This window comes from Triticum aestivum, chromosome 6D (assembly GCF_018294505.1).
Source record: "Triticum aestivum cultivar Chinese Spring chromosome 6D, IWGSC CS RefSeq v2.1, whole genome shotgun sequence".
Classification (NCBI taxonomy): Eukaryota; Viridiplantae; Streptophyta; class Magnoliopsida; order Poales; family Poaceae; genus Triticum; species Triticum aestivum.
Window position 1 is genome coordinate 442,174,262 of NC_057811.1, and position 27,230 is coordinate 442,201,491.

The 27,230-nt window shown below is 46.7% G+C and overlaps 1 long non-coding RNA gene and 1 pseudogene across 3 annotated transcripts; one reads left to right on the top strand and one right to left on the bottom strand.

Annotated features, from left to right (window-relative positions):
• Positions 1-10,925: 10,925 nt before the first annotated feature.
• Positions 10,926-14,908, bottom strand: LOC123142666 (uncharacterized; annotated as a pseudogene).
• Positions 14,909-16,450: 1,542 nt separating this feature from the next.
• On the top strand, positions 16,451-19,765 carry LOC123141889 (uncharacterized). Of its 3 annotated transcripts, none has more exons than XR_006470442.1 (4): positions 16,451-17,118; positions 17,202-17,283; positions 18,843-19,026; positions 19,176-19,765. It is a non-coding gene; the product is annotated as an uncharacterized lncRNA (long non-coding RNA). The 3 variants fall into 3 exon arrangements; XR_006470443.1 differs by having other exon boundaries at positions 16,451-16,756; positions 16,908-17,283; XR_006470441.1 differs by having other exon boundaries at positions 16,451-17,283.
• The last annotated feature ends 7,465 nt before the right edge of the window (positions 19,766-27,230 follow it).

Here is a 27,230-nt window from a genome sequence, read left to right on the forward strand (position 1 = left end):
CTAGAAAATGTCTTCAGGAAGGACACGATGCCGAAGCGCTGCCACCACAACAGAGACTTCAATAAGGTAATGACGTCCACAGGCGCCGCTTCGTCTGCCTGACCAAAGCCAGACATGTTTTTTACCCTAGCAAGCATACTCTGCCTTCGCCCCAAGTGTTTCCAGGCATACGGACCACAACCGCACACCACCATAGGATGTAGGTATGCCATCCACCACACCATGCACTCGGTCATGGAGGGGAAATATCAGGAGATACGGAGGCTGAGACGATACGGGCTCTCGGGAGCCGTTTGGATCTCAGATCCAATATAATGGTTCTCGGAAGCTCTTGAACATTTTGCAAAAAAAAACAACCCATGAGCACTATGAAGCCGGCGGAGCCCTTCTCGGCGAAAGACACCGCGAAGAGGTGAAGAATGAACCATGACCTCCTAGACAGTACCTTCAGGAAGGACACGACGCCAAAGCGCTGCCACCACCTGATCCAAAGATCAAAATTTTCATCTGAAGCATGACGAAGGACAAGGAGCAACCACAACGGAGGACCTCAAGAAGGTGACGACGTCCACGGGCGTCGATTTCGTCTGCGTGACCAAAGTCAGACATTGTTTTCACCCTAGCAAGCATACTCTGTCTTCACCCCAAGTATTTCCAAGCACATGGACCACAACCGCACACCACCATAGGACGTCCGTATGCCAGCCACCACACCGTGCACTCGACCATGGAGGGGAAATATCAGGTGATCCCGAGGCTGAGGTGATACGAACTCTCAGGAGTCGTTTGGATCTCAGATCCAATGGTTCCTGGGAGCTCTTGAACATTTTGGATAAATACCCTCAAAGAGTCCCAAAATTGTGCGCAGGTATGTACACCAGCTCCTCATATGTCATCGGATCTGACATCTGAGATCCAATGGTTCAGGAGCCCGTATCACGGCAGCATGTGAGTCCCGGTATCAACTGAAACTTTCCTCAGACATGGTTTCCCCGACCTAAGTTGCAAGCTCCACCCATGAGCACTACGACTACCACCACCCGGGCCGCCGCCTAGGAAACAAGACACCCTAGAGGCCATCGATGTTTACAGGCGATGAATCGACCAACAACCTTCGACTGCCACCAACATCCTGTTCGACCAGATCGATCAGGGAGCCACTAAGTCGAAGAAGAGGTGAAACATGTGGGAGTGGACCACTGAGGGAGTCCTGGACTAAGGGGTCCTCGGGCGTCCGACCTGTTATCCATGGGCCGGACTGATGGGCAGTGAAGACATGAAGGCCGAAGACTATACCTGAGTCCGGATTGGACTCTCCTTGGCGTGGAAGGCAAGCTTGGCGACCGACTATGAAGATTCCTTCTTATGTAACCAACTCAATGTAAACCCTAGATCCCCTCGCTGTCTATATAAACTGGAGGGAATAGTCCGGAAAGGACACATTAATTACCATAGTCATATAGGCTAGGCTTCTAGGGTTTAGCCATCACGATCTCGTGGTAGATCAACTCTTGTAACACCCATATTCATCAATATCAATCAAGCAGGACGTAGGGTACTACCTCCATATAGAGAGGGCCCGAACCTGGATAAACTTTGTGTCCCCTGTCTCCTGTTACCATCGATCCTAGACGCACAGTTTGGGACCCCCTACCCGAGATCCGCCGGTTTTGACACCGACATTGGTGCTTTCATTGAGAGTTCCACTGTGCCGTCGACGAAAGGTTCGATGGCCCCTTCAATCGTCTACAGCGACGCTGTCCAAGGAGAAACCTTCCTCCCTGGACAGATTTTCGTGTTCGGCCACTTCGTACTGCGCCAACTCGCTCGGCCATCTGGAGCAGATCGATAGCTACGCCCCTGGCCACCAGGTCAGATTTGGGAACTTGAACTACGTTGCGGATATCCATGGAGACTTGATCTTCAATGGATTTGAGACCGCAGCGATCGTTCCCCTTCGCTCCGAGGAACATGACTTAAATCTGTCATTGGATCACATCCAGGAGATGGTTCCTCTTGCTGTAACGGCCTTAGAACCAGAGCAGATCGTGCCATCCGAAGCCACAGAGTCTGCGGCGTTGGAGCCGCACACGGACTCGGCACCCCGCGATATCTGCGTCAGTGGAACTCTCGATTCGTCTCCGGCTATAAATTCCGGGCCATATACGCTTGCGGACACTGAGTTAGATCGGTTATCGATCTTCGAATTCAGTGCCGCAGACGTCTTTCAGCACTCACCTTTGGGCGATGTGCTAAACTCTTTAAGGAACCTGTCATTCACGGGAAGCTCGCAGCCGAACTATGTCCGGTTCGAACTAGGGGCTGACGACGGAGAATTTTGCTTCCCGCCCGCCACCCACTTCATAGCCACTGTCGAGGACTTAACCGACATGCCCACTCCTGGCTCCGCAGACATTGACGGTCCAGACGACGATGCAGATAAGGAACAAGGCCAAGATCCGCCAGTCATCAGGCGCAAGATGGCCACCCCTTCACATGACGTGTACATGATCGATACACTCAAAAAACCTCGCGACAGAGACAAGGGAGACTCAGTTAAAACTCCTGAGTCACAGTCTAAGTCCCGGCGCCCCAAGTCATACTGCAGCAACAATGGCACTGGAGAAATAGTACTCCGGACGGCGCCGAAAGCAATGAAGACTCTGTGGAAGTAACATTCGAGCAGGAGGAACAGGAAAACGGGCAAGCCAGCCCCGACAAATAGGCCCTGCACAGCGACGGATCGGAGGATGAAAACTACCTTCCGTTCTCCGAAGATGAGGAAAGCCTCGACGACGAAGACTTCATCGTACCCGAAGAGCCCCTCGAACAGGAGCGCTTTAAGCGCAGGCTGATAGCTACGGCAAGGAGCCTGAAAAAGAAGCAGCAGCAGCTTCAAGCTGACCAAGACCTACTCAATGACAGATGGACCGAAGTCCTGGTCGCCGAAGAATACGGCCTCAGTGGCCCAGCCAAAAGCTACCCAAAGCACAGATCGCTCTACCAGTCCAATGATGGGGCGTTGGGGCCCATACCATCGTCACATAACACGGCAGGTCACCGGCAACTCTGTCCGGATAAAAAGGCAACTCCAGCCGAACACCAGACCGCCCCACCTCGCCATAAAGGCAAGAACAATGCAGGCCACGATTACCCAGACAACCTGCAGAGGGACTAGGACAATAGAGCAGGAAGCGCAAGACCGATCTATGGATCACAAAAACATGCTTCGACACGCGACGATGGCTACCTATTCGGACGTGTCACACCTCGCCGCGACCAGGCCGAAAACCGCAATGGGACTCCTTCAGAGTTACACCGCAGTGTGGCCCAACATAGAGGCGCCGCACGCCCGCTTTACTTCACCAATGAGGTAATGGATCATGAATTCCCCGAAGGATTCAAACCCGTCAATATTGAATCATACGACGGGACAACCGATCCTGTAGTATGGATAGAAGATTTCATCCTCCACATCCATATGGCCCGTGGAGACAACCTCCACGCCATTAAATACCTCCCACTAAAACTAAAAGGACCAGCTCGGTACTGGTTAAATAGTTTGCTTGAAAATTCCATAGGCAGCTGGAGGGACTTGGAAGAGGCCTTCCTCGATAACTTCCAAGGAACACATGTCCGGCCACCGGATGCCGATGACCTAAGTCACATCGTCCAACAGCCTGGCGAATCAGCTAGGGAGCTCTGGACCCGGTTCTTAGTCAAAAAGAACCAAATCGTCGACTGTCCGGACGCGGAAGCTCTCGCGGCTTTCAGACACAGCGTCCGGGACGAATGGCTTGCACGCTACCTCGGCCAAGAAGGACCTAAATCCATGACAGCTCTCACTGCTCTGATGACTCGCTTTTGCGCGGGAGAAGATAGTTGGCTCGCTCGTAGAAGCAATAGCGCCAGCAACCAGGGCACCTCCGAAATCTGAGACGCCAATGGCAAGCCACGGGGAAGCAAAAACAACAGTCACACTAACAATGAAAGATCAGGCAACACAACGGTCAACGCCGGATTCAGCAACCCCAAGCCCGGTCAGCGGAAGAAGCCATCCAGGGCGAACCGAGATGAACCATCCAACCTGGACAGGATTTTGGACCGACCCTGCCAGATTCATGGCCACCCCGATAAACCAGCCAATCACACCAACAGAAACTGCTGGGTCTTTAAACAGGCCGGCAAGCTCAACGCCGAACATAGGGGAAGGAAGCTGCCAAGCGACAGGGATGACGGGAAGGTTCACCAACGAAAAACCGGGGATCTGAAGCAGTCTCCACCCGAGGACCGACTACCCCTAGAACGGCAATAGCAACCCGGCTTCCGCCGCCCACTCCGTACACCTACAAAGTTTGTACCACGCGTACATCATTACGCACTCAAAATACCATGGGCATCGGCGGAAGCACAATACGGACAAGCCTGCGAGCACTCCAATAACCTTTTTCTATGTATAACTATTTACTTTCTTTTTTATTTATTTCCTCTTTCGATATACTTTAAAAAAAACTGGTGACGAACAGGATAAAAATCGGAAATCGGCTCTATCGGAGTCTGGATCCGTATACTCACCTAAGGGGCTATGTCCATCAAGGACTCCCCCCACCGAGGACTGGCGGCGCAGACATGTGACAGGAGGTCCAAAATAACTTTTTGTAGACCGCACTCTCTACTTTTTGAGCCTGTACTATGCCTGTTCCTCCGCCTCCAACCCCGAGCATGACAAATAGCCGGGGGGATGGCCTTTATATACATAAGTAATCATCAGCATATCACTCAGTTACCAGTAAACAATATCCGAGTTAGTCATCCGTATGGTTTTCCCAACAAATATGGCTCCTACGGTTATTTCACAAAAATACCTTGGCCTAACTTGCCAGGGGCTCGGTGTGGGAACAAATGAGTTGCCAGTAAAAGTCCGAACAACTCTATAGCGTACTTCGGCGTCGAAAGTTTGGCCTTATATGCATCAGCTTCGAATCATTGTCTTGGGTCAATAGTTGGGTTGCCCGGCTCCTGTGCTTGCTACCCTACGTTCCGCTCTATCGGCTATGGTAGTAAAGGGAGAACTACTGCGATTGTGACATGGTCTAAACCGGACGAGCACCTCAGTAAAGAAAGCCGAAAACTGACTGTCATGATGCCGCGTGAGCTGGTCAACCACTTGACGACTTATTAGAATCTTTAGCGATTCTCCGTGTCACACGAGGGATCTTTTTCAGGTCAAATATGTAAGGTACCATACGCCGCATACATACCAGGGGCTATTTCGTAGCTCCGCCATAAAACACCTATGGCTAAGTGAACGTGTTAATGCCTTATAGTACGATTGCCTGGTTCGCCACATTATCACCTCCTTCATGGACCAAGACGTTGGATAAAGAGTGATTAAATGCTTTTCCGAACACCCCCGTACTTCCTACGAGGGGGCTGAAGCCGACGACTGGAAAACTTTCAGATTATATCAAAACGGCCGCACGGGAGGAATTCAAGCTTTTAAGCAAAACATAAATAGATTAACTATAAAATTGTTTGTTACAATTTTCATACACCTCACTCGAACATTATGTCTTTTGAGCACTGACCCTCTACAAAGCGGGCGGCCTCTAGGACGTCTTCAAAATAGTGCTCCGGTTCCGGACGGTCCTTGCCTTTGGGTGGACCCTTCGTCGCAACATCGATGGCCTTCATCTTCCCCCAGAACGTCTTGACTCGGGCAAAAGCCATCCGTGCACCCTCAATGCACGCTGACCGCTTCACAGCGTCAATACGCGGCACCGCGTCAACAAGCCTTTGCACTAAACCGAAATAGCTATAAGGAACAGGCTCGGTTGGCCACAACCGGACTACGACGTCCTTCATGGCAGCGCCGGACATCCTATGAAGTTCGGCCCACTGGGGCATCTGTTTATTAAGCAACAAAGGGCGCTTTGACGCGCCAAACTGCGACCAAAAAAGCTTCCCGTTGCATATCCATCCCGCGCTTGGTAATATTGCGCCGCATCGGCAGAACTCTTCGGCAAATCCAAGAACTCGTCCGAAGAACTCCATACTTGGTTGAGCTGGGCATAGTTCGGGTCGCCGAACTTGGTTTGCAGCAGAAAGGGCTTTCCAGCCGCAATCTCCCTCGCCTGTCGAAACTCCTCACGGGCCGCTCTGCATTCCGACCGCGCTCCTCTTGCCTCTTGTAAGGCCTTCTCCAAATCAGCTGTTAAGGCTTCATTCTTCTTCCCCAGAAATTCACAGCGGCCGGTAGCATTCTCCAGCTCGAGCGTCACCGTGGATATCTTCTCCTCATCTTGGCGCCGTGCAGCTCGTTCGGCTTCTAATTCAGTCGATGCCTTTTCGGCAGCAGCATTGCTACGCCGGGCCTGCTCCTTGGCCCGGGCCAGCTCTGCTCGAAGAACTTCAACGGCGGTAGCACCATCTGCAGCCAAATTTCAGCGTTATGCTTACACCACAAAAATGTATGAGGATTGCACCGAATACATACCTTGCGACTCGTCAAGACGCATATTGATTAAAGCAAGATCATCCCCTGCCACATCAAGCTTCCGCTGCAAATCGGCAATCTCCATAGTCCGGGAAGTGGCCAAAGGGGAAGCAGCCTGCGTTCAAGGTTTATCAGGTTAGTCCTCAAACGATCCTTTTTCGATCCTCTTTGCTTCCCAGCGGAAGCCAACCCGAGTATCAGGGGCTACTACCTATATACAGGCGTATCTTCGCAAATGAAATATAGCTGAAAACGTTATGTTACAAACCTCGAAGCCCTTCAGTAAGCTCATGAAGGCTTCGTTTAATCCGCTCTTCATGGGCGAAATCTTCTCAATCACTGTACCCATCAAAGTACGCTGTTCCCCCGAGACGGATGCTTTCCGCAACATGTCTCGCAACATATCCGGAGTCTCCGGGTTTCCGGAAACTGCTCCAATAGCACGATCATCCTTTGAAGGAATCTGCTCGCCTGCCTCCAAAATCGCTGTTGGCTGTGAACCGGACAGTCAGGGGCCCTCGTTACCATCAGCCCCGAAATCCCGGATGGTCGGAGGTCCACCTTGGGGTACCGCCTCTTCTGTCCCCTGGTCTAAAAGGACCCACCGCGATGACACTTCAGAGTCATCCGCCTTGATGGGCGAGGAGGTTGGAGGAGGCGTCTCGCTCTCCATCATCTCTGGAAGGAGACTCCCCGAAGAAGAGGATCGCCCAGAAAAACTCTGTGCCGACCTGTAAAAATGCATGAATGCGTTACGGTAACAGCAACGGAACAGGACGCTATCAAGGTACTCCGGATTCTCTTATGGTTCGGCCGAGGGTTTGTCCCCTTGTTGGAGCTGCTCAACGGCATCGTCTTCCAAGCCCAAGCTGGTTGACGTTGGCATCCTTCCCTTCTTGGAAGATCGCCCCTCCTCATCTTCGGAGGCGGCCCTTTTCCTCCTGTTTGGAGAAGGAACACTGGGACCTTTCCCGCCTCCGTCTTCGGGCGAGGAAAGGTCGATTTCTCCGGACTCAGTGTCCGACTTGCCTCCAGAACCAAGGTCATCTTGGGTCTTCTCGCCCTCCCCTGCTGATGGCTGGTACGGCGCCGAGGCCAGCATCCTTGTTAACACAGGAGTAGCTGAGTCTTCAGGAAGGGGAGCCGGACACCTAATCAATTGCACCTTCTTTATCCAGCCCTGAAAAAGAATGATACCATTGGTTTCTTGCCACTGGATATCTGACCATAAGGTATTCGGTAAACGTGTACTTACCGGGGTGTCCGGATGGTTGCAGTCTAGGCCGACATCTCTGGCGGTGTCCAAAAAATTTCCTTCGTTTTCCGAAGACTAATCTCCACATTCCTTCGTGCGTTGTGCCGAAGAAGTTCTGAAGAGTCCGCGGCCCTTCTGGATTGAACTCCCATAAGCAGAGAGGCCGTCGCTGGCACGGCAGGGTCCGACGATCTAGCATTATATGAACGACGCTGGCTATGTCGATGTCCCTCTCAATGAGGCTCCGGATGCGACTTTGCAAAGTTTGCACATCATTCGTTGATCCCCAATCTAGCCCCTTATTAATCCACGATGCAAGTTGAGTTGGAGGGCTGGATCGAAATACGGGTGCGGTCGCCCACTTGGAGTTGCGGGGCTCGGTAATATAGAACCACCCCTGCTGCCATAGATCGGAAGATTTGGCGAAGGATCCTTTCAGCCAAACGACACTGGCAAGCTTGCTTACTGCAGCGCCGCCGCACTCGGCCTGCTCCCCCTCTACCACTTGCGGCTTCACATCGAAGGTCTTGAGCCAGAAGCCGAAGTGCGGAGGATTTCGGAGGAGGGCCTCACACGTGACGATGAATGTCGAGATAAGAAGAATAGAGTCCGGGGCCAAATCGTGGAAGTCTAGCCCGTAATAATACATGAGCCCTCGGACGAAGGGGTTAAGTGCAAATCCCAACCCGCGGAGGAAGTGGGACACGAACACGACCCTCTCGCCGGATCTGGGGGTGGGAATGACCTGCCCCTCGGCGGAAAGCCGATGATGGATTTCAGCGGTCAGGTACCGCATTGCCCGAAGCTTTGCAATGTCTTCTTCCGTAACAGAAGAGGCTACCCACCGGCCTTGACGGCTAGATCCGGACATGATTGGAGCCGGTGGCGACGGAAGCCCGGGAGTTGGAGCTCGGGGTAGCAGGAGTTGAGGAAGAGGCAAGCGTGGAAGAAAAAGACGGGTCTGTGCCCCTATATAAAGGCTGCAAATATCAAACATCTCCTCTCGAGCCTCAAAAACTTGCTTGTTTCCAAGGAATTGTACCCAAGCGACGGTTGGGTTACCCACGTTCGGGTCGACAGGAATCCCTTAAAAAGGGGAGGCACGATCTCCGTGTGAATAAAATACGTCAATAATGCCACGTCCTGGGACGTGGGGCGACGGGCCAGCTAAAACGGTTCGCAAGCAAAGGCCGGGCGTGGTATTATATGACCAAAATGTGGTCAGTGGGTTGAACCCATGAAATATTATATCCTCTACGGTTGTGCATACAAGTCCGAATACAATCATTGCATCCGAAGACTATCTTGAAGTTCGAACAAAAGGGAAACCGCCTTGCAATGCCGAAGACAATCTGCGCGCCGAACTCCTCGTCATTTAAGCCAGGTTCAGGGGCTACTGAGGGAGTCCTGGACTAAGGGGTCCTCGGGCGTCCGGCCTGTTATCCATGGGCCGGACTGATGGGCTGTGAAGACATGAAGGCCGAAGACTATACCTAAGTCCGGATTGGACTCTCCTTGGCGTGGAAGGCAAGCTTGGCGACCGACTATGAAGATTCATTCTTATGTAACTGACTCTATGTAAACCCTAGATCCCCTCGGTGTCTATATAAACCGGAGGGGATAGTCCGGAAAGGACACATTCATTACCATAGTCATATAGGCTAGGCTTCTAGGGTTTAGCCATCACGATCTCGTGGTAGATCAACTCTTGTAACACCCATATTCATCAATATCAATCAAGCAGGACGTAGGGTATTACCTCCATAGAGAGGGCCCGAACCTGGGTCAATATTGTGTCCCCTGTCTCCTGTTACCATCGATCCTAGACGCATAGTTCGGGACCCCCTACCCGAGATCCGCCGGTTTTGACACTGACAACCACATCTACGACTGCCACCCTTGCCAGTGATGGCTGGCCTGACCGCATCGGAGCCACCGTTCTCTCTCACCACCTCTCTAAAATGCGACCCCATGTAACACCCAACAACAACTCCCTTCCTGGATCCGCACGTGGTACACCCCGGCCACCCATTGAACGACGCGAGGTGCCGAACCGAGCACAACCTCCCGCCGCGAAAGGTCACCAGGGACATCCACACTAGCCGCTCGCCAAAGGGCAGACGCCAGAGCACATCCAGCCGCCGCCACAAACCGACCCGAACCACCACCTGGCCGCTGCCACCACCTCGCGCTGCATGCCGACCACCAGGGGTCAAATCCAGATGGATCTGATTGGAGCCCCACAAGCACCCACTACCTGATCTGGAGCCAGACGCAGCTGCCCCACTTCACACGGGCTCCCAAAATGTCGCCACGCCGACATCGGAGGGCCACACAACTAGGCTCGCCGCAAGCCATGCACTTCCATTTGCCCGATCGTCCCGCGCCAGCCTCTGCGAGCGAGTGAAGAAGAACAGAGAGGCCCCGCCAGGCTGTATAGCTCAATACACGCTCTCCCTCCACCAACAATAAGCTATAATAAACCACTAGAAGTTGATGCACCGTTTTTTTGCTGTCACATCAATTGTGTACCTTTTTAGTCGTTTAATGCCGATGTTTGTTGGGTGATGTGTGTTGTGCTGTATGTTTTTGTAGGCAGTTGGTGTGGTTTAACTGGTCCTTGTCTTTTGAACGGACATTGTGAGCCATTGAATATGACACATGACACAAGGAAATCTACACACAGGTCACACACATCCAATAGCTTGACCAAGGTTGCTGAAACAACGAAACCCATAGTTCCACTCTTGGGAGCTTACGAAAGTGCTCTGCACACGATTGACTGCTGGACGATTTGTGCCCGACGGGAGCAGGAGCCACACAGATTAAAAACCCCAGCTGATCCTACGGTGTACCTGACTTGTCGTCTGTGGGTCGTGTGTCCATACGTCGTGTGTATAGCAGTGCTCGGGAGCTTATAGTATCTTTAGAGATGATTGTGTATAGTCAATAGTCCAAATTAGAGGTATCGTGGCAGAGACGCCTGAATTCAGTACTTAATATAAACTTATGCCGAGCCATTAGAACGACATAGTGTAACACATATTTACAAAGCCTGGGGACATATTTACATAGAGTGGCACATTGAAATACTTGCTAGAAAGAGTAGAATTGGGACATCGAGATAAGTAGATAGCACTAATGGAGCACCCTTCCAACAAAACGGAGAGGAGGCTAATCATCAAACATACGCTGGTACCAATATGGTTTAGGCACCAGCCACCTGTCGCCCAAATTTTCAGTGAAAATTCACGTCAAGTAAATAGGAAATGAATTTGCAGTGGGAAACAGCAAAAATACCTGTTTTTCTTAACTGTGGCATCACCCATTATGTCTATGGGATGGTTCAATCCTCTTTGTCATGCAAAGAACAAGTTATTGTAAGCATACCGAATGAATATGTAGCCACACAATAAGAACCGAGACAATTTACATAAAAAGAAAGTAGAACTCTTCTAAAAAAATGCAGAACTAAGACAACACTTCAGGCAAATTAAAGCTCGTACCTTTGAGATGGGAGATCAATCCTGCTTAAAGCTCGTACAATGAATCTCCTTGGCAGGTAAGGAGTTCTATTAGTTCTATCATAGAAGTTCATGCCAGCAAAAGATCCGTTAACGAAATTAACAAGGGGTCCTCCGATCCCAGCCTGGTACATACAAGACACATTACGGAGAAGTTGTAATGCCTTGAGACAGATTCATAAGTTAACTGAAGCAAATGCATCAACAGATCACTGGGAAAACATGAATAGATTCTGCTGCACCTATCTGTATTGGTTACCATTTAAAAGGGGCGAGGAGAAGAGAAATTCACCAGTGTAGTGTACCTTCTTGATTTTAAATGTAGACAGCTTAAGGTCTTCGCAGTTAAGTTTGCTAGTTCTGCCCGCAGGCGTCTTAATCACTTTACCAATTGTTCCCATTAACAATCCATCATCAACATCGCGCCCTAATTTATTTCACAAGTAGTACACAATACGTGTGTTTAAGTTGGTCAAAGTTGAAAAACTAGGGTTTCTGCCTCCCGCCGCCGCCGCAGGTCCGCCTCCTCTCCTGTGGCCCTAGGGCCATGGGGGCGTGGTGGATCTCGGCAAGGGCCGGCGGGAGGGCTCCGTTTTTAATCGTTTATTTCAGTTTTGTTAGGGTTTGTGTCCTGCTCAGGAAGACGAGACGGCGGCGGCTCCCTGAAGATGGAATAAAGGTCTCCCCGCCTAGCCCCCGTTCCGGCGGTGCGTCTAGCACCGTTGGTGGGCGTGTAGAGGTGTGTCTCCGGCGGATCTATCTTTGGTGGATTTGCTCGGATCTCGTCGTTGTTCGTCTACGTTCGTGTGTCTTCGGTTTGGACCTTTCTGATCTACGTTATTCTTCATCCGCGGCGGTTGCTGTTCTGGTGCGCTGGTCCTACGGGGCCTTAGCACGACGACTACCCGACTGTCTACTACAACAAGTTGTGCCCGACTCCGGCGATGGACGGGCGATGACGGTGGCGCGCCTTCGGCTCGCTTCAGTGCTGGTAGTCGTCGCTAGGTGGTCTACGGATGTGGATGTAATTTCTATTATTTCTGGTATTCGTTGTACTGCCATGATTGAAGATGAATAGATCAGAAATTTTCTCGCAAAAAAAAACATCGCAACCTATAGCTACTACTCCCTCCGTCCGGAAATACTTGTCATCAAAATGGATAAAAGGGGATGTATCTAGACGTATTTTAGTTCAAGATACATCTCTCTTTATCCATTTTGATGACAAGTATTTTGGGACGGAGGGAGTACTTCTCTCCGTGGCCTTTTCACTCTGCGGAAATTATTCTCCGGACGAATACCATATAGACACTTCTGAACACTGATGACAGCAATGTTATAATGTGAATGGTACAATTCCAGTGTCCCGTCAACAACCTGTTTCGGTGGGAGAAATACCCTAATCTGTAACGGTAAAGTGAGCTCAATTAACCATCATGTCACTAAGAGGACAAGATCGAAAAACAATTAGGAGCAGCAAACCTTAAAATTTTCATCAATCTTGTCTTCATCAACCCGTCTTCTAACCAAACTGGCCGAAGTCAGAATAACAGGCGTGCCATTTTTATGCCACTTTATAAGCAGGCCTGTACATGCAAAAGCTCTCACGTCTCCTACGCATCACAAATTTGGCCATCAGTCGGTGGAAATAAATACTAGAATGAAAAACTAATTAACATATAGCTGTAAAAAAAATCACCATCGTATGAACTAAGTGTGACAACACGCCGGCTGATCTTTGTGACGACACCTTTGGGAAGTTTAGCCCAGACCTCCTCCCCAGAGGTATGATGATTGATGTTGCAACAACAGCCCTTATAAGCGAGAAGTTGACCAAAAAATTCTTCAAATGTATCACACAATCTCCCACAGACTGGTCATAGAAACGAGGAATAGAAGTTCTGTCACCGAGATAGCTAGAAAAGATTACAGAAGACATAGTCGACACTACAGAAAGCAACAACGTACCTTCGAGCATAAGTGGTGGTGGCTTAGGATATCCACCAGCCATTAGATATTTCACATGCTTCATAAATCCTGATGCAATAAAATGACCGATATTAGTACTCAGATGATATGTACGATAAATTGTCCACACATGATCATCCGGTAGCATTGTTTACACCTGATGGGACTATGCTGTGTACATCTTCAGGCAAGGTATATTCATGGAAGTTCGTAGAGTTTGGACTGCAATAGAACAATGACGACTTATCATGGTAAGTAAATAGATACACAGAAGTGCTGTTCCAATAGCGAAACCAACACATGAGTCAAATCGTAGAGAAGGAAACGAGGTATGAAAGAATACATGGGAATCAGGCTTATCAATACTAAACATATGTCAAAAATATGAGTTAAATAGTCCATGTTTTAGTCTGAACAAAATGACTCCATGTTTTGCAGGATGATATAGCTCATAAGTACTAGAAGCAGAGGAGACCTACATGAACTTGTCCAAATATTCCAAGCGTTCAAGAAGCGCCATAAGCGGTAGGATCAAGGTAGTTTCATTAACGATATCAATGCTCAATCCCAGAACGTGCTCAGCTAGATCAATAACTGGCCCTCCAAGTCCAGCCTAGAACCAAAAATAATAAAGTGGTGATGATCACAAAGAAAAAATGACAACAACAAAAAAGATTACTTTGATGCTCAAAGTTAGAATGACAAAATCAGTGGGGTATAGGCTACAATGCAATAATTTTGTTCCACATTTTTCATCATGACAAAAAAGTACTAGGAAATAATAATTAACAGCTTACCTCTGTGATAGGACAAGGAAAATGGATCAGATCACCTTCAGCCGGGAATTCAGTAAGGTGCCTATCAGTGGTCATCAAAGTGCCCAGGCTGAAGGCTCGCCCAACAGCTACTAGAGGAGCATGCTGCGCTTGTATATGAGAATGCAGGTCTACAGGAAGGACACCTGTGAAGCAGAAGCACGTGACAATAGCAACATGGCTATCATATAGTCCCAAGAACCCATTGATACTTGTTTTGTCGGGAAGGCGCACAGTAATCTATATTGAAAAGAATAGTACATAAGCCCACAGAACGATCACATGTTTTAGATTGAAAAACAAAGCAAGAATGGAAACACGACGAGTAGCAGAACCAACCCTCAATTTATCAGCTCTGTTTCTGTTAGCTTCAAATTCTGTCACCAAACGTTTTTAAGTCACAAATCTTGATAGTTCTGGTCTCGTCGTTGTGATAGATTGTATAGCTACACCCGAGCATGCAAATACCAGCTTGTCTCCTGTATAAGATCCTCGTTGACATCATGAACTAGTGATGATTTCATACAAATTAGGAAGTTTGCAAGCGTAAAGAAGCATAATCACCATCATATAAAGCAAGCGAGACAATCTTGGAAGCCAACAAATCACCGCAAACGACATCTGTGGAACCAAATGGCTTCTCTTCAAAACTCCGGCTCGAAACAGGTTGGTCAGGAGGACCTCCAAATCGTTCCTCAAATTCTTTCTTGCACCTGTCCGTGGCCTCTTTGACTAATTAAAGAACATGGTAATTAAACAACGACCGTGAGTTCTCAACAATAGTACGCCAATATATGCAAGAGAAGGAAGAACCAGCAAATAAGAAAACCATTGACTCACATTGCGCCATTCTCTCTCAATCTCTCTCATGCGTGTTTGGCGAGAAATAGCGCTTGAAAGCAATGGGCCACGACTGGCTTCTTGGTCCCTCTTCCTCTTCTCTCGCTGTATAATGCGTGTTTCGCGAGGAGTAGCTTCATGGCCCCTCTTCCTCTTCTCTCTCTGCATCTTTGCAGTCCTGAATCAAAAAAAAATGGACAGAAATGCTTATTAGAGCATCATATTCCTAGTAAGATATTAAGAGATCCAAAGCAAAATTAATAAGTAGGCCCTATGCATAGACAAAACACTTCTCGAAACAAGTTTATCTCCATTACATTGTTAATGTATTTTTCTGTCCCTTCTAATGATTAGAAATTTGCTAAAAGGAACATATGAGAACCCATAAGTACTAACCTAACTTTTTGATAAAATGCCTCATCCTTCTAACTTAACTTGATATAAAAACTTCAAATATCGTGGTATGCAATGTTCTCCAAAATATGATCTTTTCTAGTGCTATTGCAGCCAATGAATTCAGTCTTTCTTGTATACACAGATTGGATTTCAACAAGTTCTCCTTGTGACGCCATAGTCACTACTCACAGGAAACAGCCAGCATGCATGGTTGCACAAGGGACACAAACTAGTCGGTTCAGAAAATTGAGAAGGTCGGCTATTAGGATTTTTGCTGCGGTTGGGAAGAGGAAAAATGTACAGAGGAGGGAGAGGGGCTTGTTTGAGGAAATCTCCAGAGAGGGAGGTCAGAGAGTTGTTGGGTTAACTGATTTCTAAAAGTAAATTCTCCAAACCCAAAAGAAGAGGAAGAAGATAATCTTTCGGGCCACAGAGATCAATCAAATACTTGTCTCGAACTGCTCCATGCGCAACTAGCTCCTAAATAGTGGTACTAGCAAAAGAGGAAATAGATGCTTACAGCCGCGTATAATTGGTTCCGCGCGCCGATGCACAAGCACAACGGGGACGGGATGCGCCGGCCGGGGTGGATCTGTGAAGAGGTGCCGGCGATCGAGATGAAGCAGCCGATCGAGTCGGAGACGAAGGATTTGAGGAACTAGGGTTGAGGGGAATCACGGACTTGATGTGGCTTCTTTTTCCCGTTGTGCATCGGACAGAGGAGTTCGTGGAGGAGCCGCCGAAGGAGCACGTCGTCAGGCCGTACCCGCAGAAACATTCCAAGAAAAAAGAAATCTAGGGTAAACTTCCCAAAATCTGAACGTGAACTTTCAACACTAGGACAGATTAGAGTGTTTTTTTTTTGGCCGGGACAGATTAGGGCTTTCAACTACTCATGGATCTTGTAGCTTTCAAAAAGGACTACCCTCTCATAAAATAAAGGTATTACCTCGGTCTGAATTAGATGTTTTAGAATTGTCTACAGAGAGAATATATAATTAGAGTCGTTCAACCAAAGTGACGCTAGGCGTCTGCCACTTCCCAAGCACGCCACGTGCCAATCGACATCAGACCCATCTCTACTCCTAATGTCTCATTTGGTAGTCTCCATCGGTTAATTTTTGTCCCATCATTTTTGTCCGTTTTTTTTCATTGGTTGTTTCGTCTCCAGTCCTCCATACGAACGCACCAAAAAAATCCCACCACCGCAGAAAACCCGCTCCCCTCGATCCCATCGAAGTCCCAGCTTCGTTGCCGCCGCCGACATACAATCTGCCGCGATCTTGTTCGATCTCCCTGCCGCCCACGTACGGCATCGCCGCTACCGACCTCCGGGAGCGGCGCCTCTCGCTGCCGCCGTGGTACGGAATCGCCCCCGCCGAAGTACCAGAGGAGACGTTGTCGACGACGTCCGAGGGGAGACACCGGCGCCACCTCCAGGGCAGGGCGGTTTCAACCCCAGGTACGTCAGGGCCTCCCGCCTCACGTTTCCTCTTTCCGGATCGAGGGCCGCCGCCGCCCCCCCTCCCCAGGCTGCCCCGCGGTCTGCTATCTCTCCCAGCTCCGCTGTCGCGCCCCGTCTTCCGTCTCTGCATGAATCGCTGCTGTGACAGCCATCCCCCAAGGCGGCCATCCGGGCACACTGTGTCCGGGATGATTGAGGTGATGTCGGCCAGGTCCCTGTTCCCGTCGGCATCTTCTGCGACGGGACCCGTGGGGGCAGGCCGCGCGCTGCTCATCTGCGTCGATGGCGTCGGCGTGGTCCTTCCCCTTCCAAGCGTGGCGGCTCCTTGGCTGGATCACGGTGATGATGCAGTCGGCTCGGTGAGGGCTAGGGATCTCGCTGGCTGGCATTTATTTGATGTCTGGATGTTCCAATCCTGATGGAACGGACGTATAATGTACAGTACAAGAATTTGGACGAGGCTCATCTGCGTGGATGGTTGTGGCTTGGCCGCCGGGCACACAATCCATTGATTCACACATAAGGTTTGCCTTTTCTTCTTCTCTTTGCATTCTTTTATATTAAGTTTGCAGATTGTTTGTGTTGGCCAACAAAAAAGATCTAGGACCCTAGATTTCTACAGTTTAAGAACTTACAAAGTTTAGCAAGTATCTGGTTCTGAACTTTCGAAGAGTGCTTATAACAGTAATTTCTTCAGTCTTCTATATCATTTTACTTGGATTTATTGGAGATACAAGTTTTGGGTCTATATTATATTATTTGTAATTCCGATTTAATAGCGATTCTGTTGTAGTAGCATCCTTGTAGTTCATCATTGGAATGTGCACATTTAGTCTTTATTAGTAATACAAGTTTTGGGTCTATATTATATTATTTGTAATTCCGATTTAATATCGATTCTGTTGTAGTAGCATCCTTGTAGTTCATCATTGGAATGTGCACATTTAGTCTTTATTAGTAATACAATTTCTTGATTCTTGAATTCTGAGCTGAATGTGCACATTTAGCGACCACTGCGTACGTACATGCCTAACAGAAAGTACGTAGCCGACACAGACTGTAGCCATCAACACCAAGGCTCCTCCGCCCTACCGAGTCTTGCAAGCGATCGTCGTAAGAAATATTCCGTTTGATGCTGGCATGCGTTGTTGTTGCACTGTCGCAACCATCCATCTACACACCAAATGTATGTGAACAAGATTCATTGCGGTTCCTCTATTTTCCCATAGTTTTCCTCTTCTTTTCATGCAAGATCGGTCTATGATCCATCTCACTGTGACGCCTACAATGAGCGGGAGAGGGTGGAAGGAAGGGAGAGCAGAGGAAGGAAGATGGGGACATATGTAGAGAGAGGGAGATCAAAGGAAGGGAGATGGGCATATATGTAGAGAGAGGAAGATCAGAGAGGAAGGGGAGATTTACAGGACAATTGTCATTGAGCCACTCAAATATGTGTGTCTCTGTTGCAACGCACGGGCAATTAACTATAGAAAAAATCAAGGCTATTTGTTTAAAGTGACATTTATTCAACGTGTTCCGACCTTTACATGCCTTAATTATAGAATAATCTAATATTATGATTTCTCCAGTAAGCAGTATACTAGGACTTTGAATTTGTGCTTTAGGAAAATTTGAACAGACCTCGTCCACGCCGATAATTTCATGTTACATCAGGTTGAACAATTTTGTTTATGTTGTGAGTGTGGTAAATATTCTTTACCACTGGCCACATATCTCACTTGTGTTGGTCCCCTAGAATATGTTAATGTTTAGTTTCCAATTTTTCATCTATCAAATATCAATGGACTTTACATGGTTTCTTGCAAAATAAAAAATAAAATAGACTCACATGGCTCGAGTTTGTTTGCTCAGGAGGTTTCTCTCATAGATTATAATAGTCAGTGGCTTAAAAGTATTGTCGGTGCTACAAACATAAAACTGATGAAAGAAGAACATATTTGTACCTTATTGCCGGCTGACTATACACACAAGAACCTCGAAACTCTCATTAATGCGTTATATATTTAGTTGCAATAGTATTTGATTTTTCATGAAGCAATATGCTTAATGTTTCTTCATTCAGTTTCATGTGGCAATGACGCGTGGAGGACGACGGTCACGAGCGCATTGTCGCAAGCTCACCGGAGGGAGGCACACATCTCATCCAATGGAAAAGCACGCTCCAAAAAATCCCTAACCCTCCACGGAGCCATTGCTAGGGGGCGACGAGATCAACGCCACCCACCACGACCACCGAGTTGTACAAGGTATGTCCTGGTGCTTCCCCAGAATCTTTCCCGCCTCTTGAGAGACCACATGGCGTTCTGGTGGCAGTTTTTGGCCAAGGCTGGAAGCCAAGAACACTTCTTAATTTTGATCATGGACTTGACATTGTGGTCGGCGGTGCATGGTGCAGTGCGGAGATTTCTTGCCTGGCGTATAACAATGCGTGTTCAATGGGGTGGCCTCTTCTCACGCACAAGTCTCAGAGAGGCAGACAGCGACAACTATTCAGAATAACCACAACAAAATTGTGACACAGGTGGTTAGTGGGAGAAGGAACCTGAGACCGCAGCTGATTCTGCTGCAAGGGTGGTGTGTAGAAGATAGTTGTAGCAAGCATATAAGTCACTCTAGAAAAAGTGTGTAATTATGTGAGAGTAATGTAATACAAAATGAAACATGGTGGACAGGGCTTCGTGACTGAGCTGGCGAAGAAGACGTCAGTGGTGGAAGCGGACATGTTATAGAAGATGTTCAGGGTGGCACCGGAGGTAATGGCCAAATGGGGTTCCTCGGCACCGAAGAGAAGAATGCTGCAGCGACACCGACACGTACTGGGTTCCATTTCCAACCAAAGAAGAACTTATGAACGGTATGTGCGCGATCCATTCATTCTTTTGTTTGATCCTTCCTTATTCCTCTCAACTCAGATTAATTTTATTTTGTAATTATGCATGATTTTGATGGATCAATAAATTTAGTGGCATTAATTGTAATGAGAAATATCGTATATCCATAAACTTCACTTTGTTGTTTTTCAGCATAACATGATAGTTTGTGTCTTTTTGTTATGGACTTCAATATGGTCGATGGTAGCTTGCTGAATAAAGCAAGACCCAACACATAATTTCATGCCGAGAGTTTGACTTGTTTAATTTTGTACGGAAAATATTTGCTGCTAATAATGAGAAAGTTCCGATTTGTAAATGCAATATTCTTCCATGTATACGGAATTACAGATTGAACAAAATATAAGCCAAAGTTGAATCTCAAGCCTTAATTAATACTAAAAAATAATATAGGTTTGGTATATGTGTGGAATAGGATATTTTTCCTTGAGAATCTACTAGATGAGGTTGTCGTTGTCGACATCCTTGTGAAAGTTCGTATGATCTTAGCCCGAACCAACTCACAATGTTATCTCGAGCAATGCTTTATTCACTTAAGTATCTTTTTTTAGGAAAACACTAGGTTAAAAGCCTACTGTAAAAAATTATATGCAAAGTTAGGCCCTGTTTGGTTCATAAGTCCTAGGACTTTTTTAAGTCCCAACTTATAAGTCCCAAGTCCCTAATAAGTCCCTACCTGTTTGGTTCCTGGGACTTAACATGGACTAAAAGACCATATTACAACTATAAGTCCCTATAAGACTCTCCTTGAGAGTCTTATTTCATAAGTCCCAAATACCCACTTTAAGTCCCTATAAGTTCCTCCTGTTTGGTTTAGATGGGACTTATAGGGACTTTTTTAAGTCCCTAAACCAATAAGTCCCTGGAAACAAACACCCTCTTATTATAATTGCCATTTATGATCACGAATGATCTTATTGAATGACTGTTCACATGGCCTTCAAAGAAGAGATATACTAGAAGTTGAGTGTTGGAGGGGCCTTAGTCCTTCTGAGCCAAGAAAAGTAGATGGGGCCTGTCCAAGCTTTGAATAGTAGATGGGGGAATGTTAAAATATTTTGTGATGCCATGGTTCTAAATGGTTAGGTATGTGTCGCAGCCTGTATTCTTTCATGGGATGATTGGTCTTAAGCATAAAAAGCCATCCATGTGTCACCTATCATTTGTAATGCACAATACCGAGTTCTATGTTTTTGTACCACTTTCTTTATTTTCTACATTAGATCTGACAGTATATGTTAGTGAATTACATTTTTATCGAAATAGAATACAAGTGGATTTCAATTGTTGTTTTTTGTATGTTATTGGCTATCTTTTCTATACGTGCGAAATTTTGAAATTTGATATGCAATCAGTAACAACCAACCCACAATGAATAGGAAGACATACTAATGCTATGAATAACCCAATATCAACAAAAGAATGTTCTTAATTTTTTTAAGGCCCGTGGCAACGCACGGGCACTCTACTAGTCAATATTATCACTGAGTCCGTCAATGATTAGGAATGTAGTATCCCAAGACTGGTACTACACACATCTATTAGTTTCTCTAGCCTTCGCATAATATCAATCCTGAGAGCCACCTTACACAACATGCACGTGGCAACATGCATGCTATGCGGGTGGAAACATAGGTATCAAAACATAATTCACAAAAGAATCCGCAACAACAACATATATGTACTACTCCCTCCGTCCCATAATGTAGTGTAAAAAAGTCTTACATTATGGGATGGAGGGAGTACAATTCTGGCAAGTCAATTTTAACAAATGCATACAACAAGGGTTTTTTGACCAAGATACAACTCATACAATTAACGAAAGTGAATTATACCTTTGACATGTAAGTTTAACAAATTGCTTTAAGAATGCTTAAGGAAAAGCAAAGCGTGTCCATATCTCTCCTCAGGCTATATGTGGGATAACCGGCTAACATCGTCCATCAACATTCAACAAGCATAATCCTGAAATGCCACCATCTGATTTGCTACAACCGGTGGCAAAGAGAAATAAATAAAACAAGTTGGATACATGACATGCTCTGCAAGACTTACATCAGATCTATCTACTTATACATCATTCTGAAGGAATGATGGAAAAAGGGATATATCACGTGAGCGACACTAAGCATTCTATAAAAACACGCTACAACTTGCGTCTACCAAAAATAAGGTAAGAGAGCGCGTAAAAGAACCACCTATCATATCCATCAATCAATACGCCTTTATTCCCCCACATATCTGCTGGAATTTTATCTATTTATGGGCCTAGCCCAATAACAATTTCAGAAATTCCTAATAAATCCTAGAGGCCCCTTAGCCCATTCGTGCAAGGCAAGGGACACTACTAAAGTTTAGTCCCACGTTGCTAGTTTAGAGGGAGTTGGACCTCTTTATAAGGGAGGTTATTTCCCCATATGTATGAGCATGAGAACAAGAGGGACATCCACGCGCGCTCCTCCTCCGCCACCCGCCTCGCCACGCCTCGTCACGACGCGCCGGGTATACGAAAGGTCACTCGGGAGCTGGAAAGTTTTTGCTTTAGTGGATATTGAATACGAATGCTGCACCCTTCGGCTGCTATCTGTTCGTTTCATCTCCCTCGTTCCCTTCAGCTCCCGACGCAGCCTCTCGCCTCCTTCTCTTGCGCCTATAAAAGGGAGGTCGCTCCTCTCAGAAAGACGTACCAGAACTCATTCTTCATCTCGCCACCGGTTCCTGAACACTGCGTTGCTGCTACGATCTTCCTCATCCCGGCTTGCGGTGTGCACCGCAGGTCGGGACAGTAGGCCTTCGAAACCGCACCTCTTCGAGTCCTGTACGGGAGAAGGGTGATAAGGTTTTTGGGGAGCGCTCTGCGCGACTACTGACTTCTTCATCACGGACACCCCGGACTCCGACGACTACTTCCCCAACGTCGACAACCTCCTCCATGACATGGCTACCGAGGACACCAACCCCAAGTCCAGTGCTACTGTTGCAGCTGCTGTCCCGTACATGTTCTTGTTTTTCCTGTTAGAGGTTCTGCCACAGTTCCTTGTTCTAGTCCTTGCCCTACACATGATAGGTTCTACTTCATATATGCTACTTGGTCTACTGTCTACTCTAGAGATGTTCGGTTCTAGTTTATATTTGCAGATGTTATCTACCTTCTCTTTGTCAGATCGCATGACTTGCTTTATCTCTGCTACTTTAGTCATGCTTTATCTAGTATGTTCGTTAATAAAATCATATGGTAAATTGCTCATATTTCCAACAATCCAAAAACCTTATTATAGGCAATTTACACCAAGTGGTTTTGCTGCTTCCATGAGACCTCCTATGTTTGAGGGTATCCACTATAAGAGGTGGCGCGTGAGAGTAGTCTTATGGTTTCAAACCATGAGTTGCTATGACGCCACTCTTGGCAAACCTGACGGAGAGCTTGATGCTCAACAGGCAGAAGCTTTTCAGAAAATGGATACTCTGTTTAAGGCTGCTCTCTTGAGTGTTCTTGGTGAGAACATAGTTGATGCTTATGCGTCAATTGATAATGGAAAAGATATGTGGGATGCACTCGAGGCCAAGTTTGGGGTCTCAGATGCTGGCACTGAGCTGTACATCATGGAGCAATTCTATGATTATAGGATGACTGAAGAGTGCTCTGTGGTTGAGCAAGCTCATGAGATACAGTCATTTGCTAGAGAACTTGAGCACTTCAGTTGTATGCTACCGGACATGTTTGTTGCTGGAGGTATCATCAATAAGTTTCCTCCTTCATGGAGGAACTTTGCTACCTTACTGAAGCATAAGAGGCAGGAGTTTTCCGTTCCGGATCTCATTGGTACTCTTGATGTGGAAGAAGAGGCGAGAGCAAAGGACAACCATGCTCGAGGTATTGAGGGAGGTTCTAGTGCCAATCTGGTACAGAAGAAGAACTTCCAGCCCCACAAGTTCAAGAACAAGGGCAAGTTTGATGGTAAAGCAAAGTTTGATGGGAAGAACAAGGTTGTGCAGCACACGAACTTCAAGAAAAAGAATGACAAGAAGAAAGGTGTTTGTCATGTGTGTGGGGATGCTGATCATTGGGCTCCTAGTTGCCCTAATCGCTATGACAAGCGTCATCCTGGGAAAGGCGGCAAGACCGCTAATGTTGTCATTGGAGACAGTGACATAAAGGATGCTGGACCGCAGGGACTTCAACCGTGCTGATGGGCAACGGTTCAAGTGCTTCTGTTCATGGTGTTGGCACGGTCGATCTAAAGTTTACTTCGGGGAAGATCTTGCGGCTGAAGAACGTGCATTATGTCCCCTCCGTCAATAAAAATCTTGTTAGCGGATCTCTTCTGCGTAGATATGGCTACAAGCTTGTCTTTGAGTCGAATAAATTTGTAATATTCAAGTATGGAACCTTCGTTGGTAAAGGCTATGAGTCAGGAGGCCTGTTTCGTTTATCCTTATCAGACGTTTGCAATAAAGTTGTTAATCATATTTGCAACAATAGTGAATCAAATGTGTGGCATTCACGTCTTTGTCATGTTAACTTTGGTTGCATGTCGCGACTAGCGAAGTTGAACTTAATCCCTAGTTTCACCACTGTCAAGGGATCTAAGTCTCAAGTGTGTGTGCAAGCTAAGCAACCTCGTAAGTCTCACACGACTGCGGAAACGAGAAATCTTGCACCACTCAAGCTCATACATTCAGATCTATGTGAAATGAATGGTGTTTTGACAAAAGGTGGAAAGAAATATTTCATGACATTAATTGACGACTCCACTAGATACTGCCGTGTGTATCTTCTGAAATCTAAGGATGAGGCTTTGAACTTTTTCAAGATCTATAAAGCTGAAGTGGAAAACCAACTTGATCGAAAAATCAAGAGGCTTAGGTCCGACCGTAGTGGAGAGTATTTTTCCAATGAATTTGATGCTTTTTGTGTGGAACATGGTATAATCCATGAGAGGACGCCTCCCTACTCACCTCAGTCAAATGGGGTGGCCTAAAGAAAGAACCGTACTCTAACTGATTTGGTTAACGCCATGTTAGACACATCGGGTCTCTCCAAGGCATGGTGGGGGGAGGCGATATTGACGGCATGTCATGTCCTAAACCGAGTCCCCACAAAGAACAAAGAGATAACTCCATTCGAGGAATGGGAGAAGAAAAGGTTAAAACTCTCTTATCTGCGAATATGGGGTTGTTTGGCGAAAGTCAATGTTCCAATTCCAAAGAAGCGGAAGCTTGGACCAAAGACTGTGGATTGTGTTTTCCTGGGATATGCTTTTCATAGCATTGGCTATAGATTCTTGGTTGTAAAATCTGAGGTACCTGACATGCATGTCGGTACGATCATGGAGTCGAATGATGCGACTTTCTTTGAAGATATCTTTCCCATGAAGGATATGTCTACCTCGTCTAATCAGGAGATACCTAGTTCATCGAATCAGGAACTAGTTACAATTACCGAACCTGCCATTTCGATGGAACACTTTGAAATTCTGCGGAGGAGAACAATGAAGTTCCTACTAGGAGCAAGAGACAGAGGATTGCAAAGTCCTTTGGTGATGATTTTCTTGTGTATCTCATAGATGACACTCCCAGTTCTATTTCAGAGGCCTATGCATCTGAGCGGTTCGTAGCGAGATGGATTCCATCTTGGCGAATGAAACTTGGGAGATAACTGATCGTCCTTATGGGTGCAAACCTATAGGATTCAAATGGGTATTCAAGAAGAAGCTTAGGCCCGATGGTACTATTGAAAAGTACAAGGCTCGGCTCGTGGCTAAGGGTTATACCCAAAAGGAAGGTGAAGACTTCTTTGATACTTACTCACCTGTGGCTCGACTGACCACTATTCGAGTTCTACTTTCACTAGCTGCCTCACATGGTCTTCTCGTTCATCAAATGGATGTTAAGACTGCTTTCCTAAATGGAGAGTTGGACGAGGAAATTTATATGGAACAACCAGATGGGTTTGTACTAGATGGTCAGGAAGGAAAAGTGTGCAAGTTGTTGAAGTCCTTGTATGGACTCAAGCAAGCACCCAAACAGTGGCATGAGAAGTTTGAAAGAACTTTAACCGCTGCAGGCTTCGTTGTAAACGAAGCTGATAAATGTGTGTACTATCGCCATGGTGGGGGCGAAGGAGTTATTCTTTGCTTGTATGTTGATGACATACTGATTTTCGGAACAAATCTGAATGTTATTAAGGAGGTCAAGGATTTCCTATCTCGTTGTTTTGAGATGAAGGATTTAGGAGTGGCTGATGTCATTTTGAACATCAAGTTGTTGAGAGACGATGATGTTGGGATTACATTGCTTCAATCTCACCATGTGGAAAAGATCTTGAGTCGCTTTGGCTATAGTGACTGCAAGCCCTCTCCAACACCATATGATGCGAGTGTGTTACTTCGAAAGAATCGAAGAATTGCTAGAGATCAATTGAAATATTCTCAGATTATTGGCTCGCTTATGTACTTAGCCAGTGCTACAAGACCTGACATCTCTTTTGTTGTTAGCAAACTGAGTCGGTTTGTCTCAAAACCAGGAGATGTGCATTGGAAAGCTCTAGAGAGAGTTTTGCGTTATTTGAAAGGCACTGCGAATTATGGAATTCACTACACTGGGCACCCAAAGGTGCTTGAAGGGTATAGTGACTCAAACTGGATCGCAGATGCTGATGAGATAAAGGCCACGAGCGGTTATGTATTCACTCATGGAGGTGACACTGTTTCTTGGAAGTCTTGCAAGCAGACCATCTTAACGAGGTCAACAATGGAAGCAGAACTCACAACACTAGATACAGCTACGGTCGAAGCAGATTGGCTTCGCCGGCTCTTGAATGACTTGCCGGTTGTTGAGAAATCTGTACCGGGTATCCTTATGAACTGCGACAATCAAACTGTGATCACGAAAGCGAGCAGCTCAAAGAATAACATGAAGTCATCAAGACACGTTCAGAGAAGGTTAAAGTCTGTCAGGAAAATGAGAAACTCCGGAGTTATTGCATTGGATTATATCCAAACGTCTAAAAATCTGGCAGATCCTTTTACTAAGGGTCTATCACGTAATGTGATAGATAATGCATCGAGGGAGATGGGTATGAGACCCACAATATGAGTTGTTCACAGTGGTAACCTATTCTTTGTGATCGGAGATCCCGTGAATTAGATGTGGAAGACAAGCTGTTGATCAACTGAGAGGAGAGTATCCTTACTATTAACAATACCACTCCATGAAGATGCAATACTCTCCTAAAACTGTATGGCAGGTTGATGTATATCTTAATGTGTTCTAAGTGGCTCATTTAAGCAGAGATGTTGTCCTGCAGAACATCTTTTAAAGAACACACCTATATGAGTCTGATTGTTAAACGTCGCAATCTATGAGAGTAGGGTTCTCTCTAGTAAACTCATGAAAGGTCTCGGAGTATGACGCATAAGCTCCACTCGCGGGGAAGACCCACGGTAGCCACGTATCGGTCCAGGCTTTATGTGAAGCTAGATTCGCAGAAAACTTGCAGTTCAAGGCCCAGTCCACTGTTCAAGTTGCTTACTAGTGTAGCATAGAGTTCTAGGTGG